Genomic DNA, 6,000 nt, shown 5'->3' with positions numbered 1-6,000 from the left:
GAATACCTGTGGCGTTGGCGCGAGCGTGACGCGCAGACAGCTTTTTGTAGTAATCCCTGTGTCGTCGGCGCGACGGTGACGCGCAGACAGCTTTTTGTTGGTATGCCTGTGTCGTCGGCGCGAGAATGACGCGCAGACAGCTTTTTGTAGGAGTGCCAGTCTGGTCGGCGCGACCGTGACGCGCAGACAGCTTTTTGTAGGAATCCCTGTGACGTCGGCGCGACGGTGACGCGCAGACAGCTTTTTGTAGGAATGCCTGTGTCGTCGGCGCGAGCACGACGCGCAGACACGTTTTTGTAGGAATACCTGTGGCGTTGGCGCGACCGTGACGCGCAGACAGCTTTTTGTAGGAATGCCTGTGTCGTCGGCACGACCGTGACGCGCAGGCAGCTTTTTGTAGGAATCCCTGTGGCGTTGGCGTGACCGTGACGCGCAGACAGCTTTTTGTAGGAATGGCTGTGTCGTCGGCGCGACCGTGACGCGCAGACAGCTTTTTGTAGGAATGCCTGCGTCATTGGCGCGAGCATGACGCGCAGACAGCCTTTTGTAGGAATCCCTGTGCGTGGACGCGACCGTGACGCGCAGACAGCCTTTTGTCGGAATCCCCGTAACGTCGGCGCGACCGTGACGCGCAGACAGCTTTTTGTAGGAATGCCTGTGTCGTCGGTGCGAGAATGACGCACAGACAGCTTTTTGTAGGAATGCCTGTGTCATCGGAGCGAGCACGACGCGCAGACAGCTTTTTGTATGAATCCCTGTGTCGTCGGCGCGACCGTGACGCGCAGACAGCTATTTGTAGGAATCCCTGTGTCGTTGGCGCGACCATGACGCGCAGACAGCTTTTTGTAAGAATCCATGTGTCATTGGCGCGAGCACGACGCGCAGACAGCTTTTTGTAGGAATGCCCGTATAGTCGGCGCGAGCACGACGCGCAGACAGCCTTTTCCAGGAATCCCTGTGTCTTTGACGCGACCGTGACGCGCAGACAGCTTTTTCTAGGAATGCCTGTGTGGTCGGCGCGACCATGACGCGCAGACAGCTTTTTGCAGGAATCCCTGTCTTTGACGCGACCGTGACGCGCAGACAGCTTTTTCTAGGAATGCCTGTGTCGTCGGTCGAGAATGACGCGCAGACAGCTTTTTGTAGGAGTGCCTGTGTCGTCGGCGCGACCGTGACGCGCAGATAGCTTTTTGAAGGAATCCCTGTGTCGTTGGCCCGAGCACGACGCGCAGACAGCTTTTTGTAGGAATCCCTGTGTCGTTGGCGCGACCGTGACGCGCAGACAGCTTTTTGTGGAAATCCCTGTGCGTTGGCGCGACCGTGACGCGCAGACAGCCTTTTGTAGGAATCCCTGTAACGTCGGCGCGACCGTGACGCGCAGACAGCTTTTTGTAGGAATGCCTGTGTCGTCGGCGCGACCGTGACGCGCAGACAGCTTTTTGTAGGAATGCCTGTGTCGTCGGCGCGAGAATGACGCGCAGACAGCTTTTTGTAGGAGTGCCTGTGGCGTTGGCGTGACCGTGACGCGCAGACAGCTTTTCGTAGGAATGCCTGCGTCATTGGCGCGAGCATGACGCGCAGACAGCCTTTTGTAGGAATCCCTGTGCGTTGGCGCGACCGTGACGCGCAGACAGCCTTTTGTAGGAATCCCTGTAACGTCGGCGCGACCGTGACGCGCAGACAGCTTTTTGTAGGAATGCCTGTGTCGTCGGCGCGAGAATGACGCGCAGACAGCTTTTTGTAGGAGTGCCTGTGTCGTCGGCGCGACCGTGACGCGCAGACAGCTTTTTGTAGGAATCCCTGTGTCGTTGGTGCGAGCACGACGCGCAGACAGCTTTTTGTAGGACCCCTGTGTCGTTGGCGCGACCGTGACGCGCAGACAGCCTTTTGTAGGAATGCCTGTGTCGTCGGCGCGAGAATGACGCGCAGACAGCTTTTTGTAGGAGTGCCTGTGTCGTCGGCGCGACCGTGACGCGCAGACAGCTTTTTGTAGGAATGCCTGTGGCGTTGGCGCGACCGTTACGCGCAGACAGCTTTTAGTAGGAATGCCTGTGTTGTCGGCGCGAGAATGACGCGCAGACAGCTTTTTGTAGGAATCCCTGTGTCGTTGGCGCGACCGTGACGCGCAGACAGCTTGTTGTGGAACTCCCTGTGTCGTCGGCCCGACTTGACGCGCAGACAGCTTTTTGTAGGAATACCTGTGGCGTTGGCGCGAGCGTGACGCGCAGACAGCTTTTTGTAGTAATCCCTGTGTCGTCGGCGCGACGGTGACGCGCAGACAGCTTTTTGTTGGTATGCCTGTGTCGTCGGCGCGAGAATGACGCGCAGACAGCTTTTTGTAGGAGTGCCAGTCTGGTCGGCGCGACCGTGACGCGCAGACAGCTTTTTGTAGGAATCCCTGTGACGTCGGCGCGACGGTGACGCGCAGACAGCTTTTTGTAGGAATGCCTGTGTCGTCGGCGCGAGCACGACGCGCAGACACGTTTTTGTAGGAATACCTGTGGCGTTGGCGCGACCGTGACGCGCAGACAGCTTTTTGTAGGAATGCCTGTGTCGTCGGCGCGACCGTGACGCGCAGGCAGCTTTTTGTAGGAATCCCTGTGGCGTTGGCGTGACCGTGACGCGCAGACAGCTTTTTGTAGGAATGGCTGTGTCGTCGGCGCGACCGTGACGCGCAGACAGCTTTTTGTAGGAATGCCTGCGTCATTGGCGCGAGCATGACGCGCAGACAGCCTTTTGTAGGAATCCCTGTGCGTGGACGCGACCGTGACGCGCAGACAGCCTTTTGTCGGAATCCCCGTAACGTCGGCGCGACCGTGACGCGCAGACAGCTTTTTGTAGGAATGCCTGTGTCGTCGGTGCGAGAATGACGCACAGACAGCTTTTTGTAGGAATGCCTGTGTCATCGGAGCGAGCACGACGCGCAGACAGCCTTTTGCAGGAATGCCTGAGTCTTTGACGCGACCGTGACGCGCAGACAGCTTTTTGTAGGAATGCCTGTGTCATCGGAGCGAGCACGACGCGCAGACAGCTTTTTGTATGAATCCCTGTGTCGTCGGCGCGACCGTGACGCGCAGACAGCTATTTGTAGGAATCCCTGTGTCGTTGGCGCGACCATGACGCGCAGACAGCTTTTTGTAAGAATCCATGTGTCATTGGCGCGAGCACGACGCGCAGACAGCTTTTTGTAGGAATGCCCGTATAGTCGGCGCGAGCACGACGCGCAGACAGCCTTTTCCAGGAATCCCTGTGTCTTTGACGCGACCGTGACGCGCAGACAGCTTTTTCTAGGAATGCCTGTGTGGTCGGCGCGACCATGACGCGCAGACAGCTTTTTGTAGGAATGCCTGCGTCATTGGCGCGAGCATGATGCGCAGACAGCCTTTTGTAGGAATCCCTGTGCGTGGGCGCGACCGTGACGCGCAGACAGCCTTTTGTAGGAATCCCTGTAACGTCGGCGCGACCGTGACGCGCAGACAGCTTTTTGTAGGAATGCCTTTGTCGTCGGCGCGAGAATGACGTGCAGACAGCTTTTTCTAGGAGTGCCTGTGTCGTCGGCGCGACCGTGACGCGCAGACAGCTTTTTGTAGGAATCCCGCTGTCGTTGGCGCGAGCACGACGCGCAGACAGCTTTTTGTAGGAATCCCTGTGTCGTCGGCGCGACCGTGACGCGCAGACAGCTTTTTGTAGGAATGCATGCGTCATTGGCGCGAGCATGACGCGCAGACAGCCTTTTGTAGGAATCCCTGTGCGTGGGCGCGACCGTGACGCGCAGACAGCCTTCTGTAGGAATCCCTGTAACGTCGGCGCGACCGTGACGCGCAGACAGCTTTTTCTAGGAATGCCTGTGTCATCGGCGCGAGCATGACGCGCAGACGGCTTTTTGTAGGAATCCCTTTGTCGTCGGCGCGACCCTGACGCGCAGACAGCTTTTTGTAGGAATCAATGTGTCGTTGGCGCGACCATGACGCACAGACAGCCTTTTGTAGGAATTCCTGTAACGTCGGCGCGACCGTGAAGCGCAGACAGCTTTTTGTAGGAATGCCTGTGTCGTCGGTGCGAGAATGACGCGCAGACAGCTTTTTGTAGGAGTGCCTGTGTCGTCGGCGCGACCGTGACGCGCAGACAGCTTTTTGTAGGAATCCCTGTGTCGTTGGCGCGAGCACGACGCGCAGACAGCTTTTTGTAGGAATCCCTGTGTCGTTGGCGCGACCGTGACGCGCAGACAGCCTTTTGTAGGAATGCCTGTGTCGTCGGCCCGAGAATGACGCGCAGACAGCTTTTTGTAGGAGTGCCTCTGTCGTCGGCGCGACCTTGACGCGCAGACAGCTTTTTGTAGGAATGCCTGTGGCGTTGGCGCGACCGTGACGCGCAGACAGTTTTTAGTAGGAATGCCTGTGTTGTCGGCGCGAGAATGACGCGCAGACAGCTTTTTGTAGGAGTGCCTGTGTCGTCGGCGCGAGCACGACGCGCAGACAGCTTTTTGTAGGAATGCCAGTGTCGTCGGCGCGACCCTGACGCGCAGACAGCTTTTTGTAGGAATGCCTGTGTAGTCAGCGCGAGCACGACGCGCAGACAGCCTTTTGCAGGAATTCCTGTCTTTGACGTGACCGTGACGCGCAGACAGCTTTTTCTAGGAATGCCTGTGTCGTCGGTCGAGAATGACGCGCAGACAGCTTTTTGTAGGAGTGCCTGTGTCGTCGGCGCGAGCACGACGCGCAGACAGCTTTTTGTAGGAATGCCAGTATCGTCGGCGCGACCCTGACGCGCAGACAGCTTTTTGTAGGAATGCCCGTATAGTCGGCACGAGCACGACGCGCAGACAGCCTTTCGCAGGAATCCCTGTGTCTTTGACGCGACCGTGACGCGCAGACAGCTTTTTCCAGGAATGCCTGTATGGTCGGCGCGACCATGACGCGCAGACAGCTTTTTGTAGGAATCCCTGTGTCGTAGGCGCCACCGTGACGCACAGACAGCTTTTTGTAGGAATCCCTGTGTCGTTGGCGCGAGAATGACGCGCAGACAGCTTTTTGTAGGAGTGCCTGTGTCGTCGGCGCGACCATGACGCGCAGACAGCTTTTTCTAGGAATCCCTGTGTCGTTGGCGCGACCGTGACGCGCAGACAGCTTTTTGTAGGAATCCCTGTGTCGTTCACGCGAGCACGACGCGCAGAGAGCTTTTAGCAGGAATGCCCGTATAGTCAGCGCGAGCACGACGCGCAGACAGCCTTTTGCAGGAATGCCTGTGTCTTTGACGCGACCGTGACGCGCAGACAGCTTTCTGTAGGAATGCCTGTGTCATCGGCGCGAGCACGACACGCAGACAGCTTTTTGTATGAATCCCTGTGTCGTCGGCGCGACCGTGACGCGCCGACAGCTTTTTGTAGGAATCAATGTGTCGTTGGCGCGACCATGACGCGCAGACAGCTTTTTGTAGGAATCCATGTGTCATTGGCGCGAGCACGACGCGCAGACAGCTTTTTGTAGGAATGGCCGTATAGTCGGCGCGAGCACGACCCGCAGACAGCCTTTTGCAGGAATCCCTGTGTCTTTGACGCGACCGTGACGCGCACACAGCTTTTTCTAGGAATGCCTGTGTGGTCGGCGCGACCATGACCCGCAGACAGCTTTTTGTAGGAATGCCTGCGTCGTCGGCGCGAGCACGACGCGCAGACAGGTTTTTGTAGGAATACCTGTGGCGTTGGCGCGACCGTGACGCGCAGACAGCTTTTTGTAGGAATCTATGTGGCGTTGGCGCGACCGTGACGCGCAGACAGCTTTTTCCAGGAATGCCTGTATGGTCGGCGCGACCATGACGCGCAGACAGCTTTTTGTAGGAATCCCTGTGTCGTAGGCGCCACCGTGACGCACAGACAGCTTTTTGTAGGAATCCCTGTGTCGTTGGCGCGAGAATGACGCGCAGACAGCTTTTTGTAGGAGTGCCTGTGTCGTCGGCGCGACCGTGATGCGCAGACAGCTTTTTGTAGGAATCCCTGTGTCG

The sequence above is a fragment of the Dermacentor andersoni genome, chromosome 1 (assembly GCF_023375885.2).
Source record: "Dermacentor andersoni chromosome 1, qqDerAnde1_hic_scaffold, whole genome shotgun sequence".
Lineage (NCBI taxonomy): Eukaryota > Metazoa > Arthropoda > Arachnida > Ixodida > Ixodidae > Dermacentor > Dermacentor andersoni.
This window is presented reverse-complemented; position numbering follows the sequence as displayed.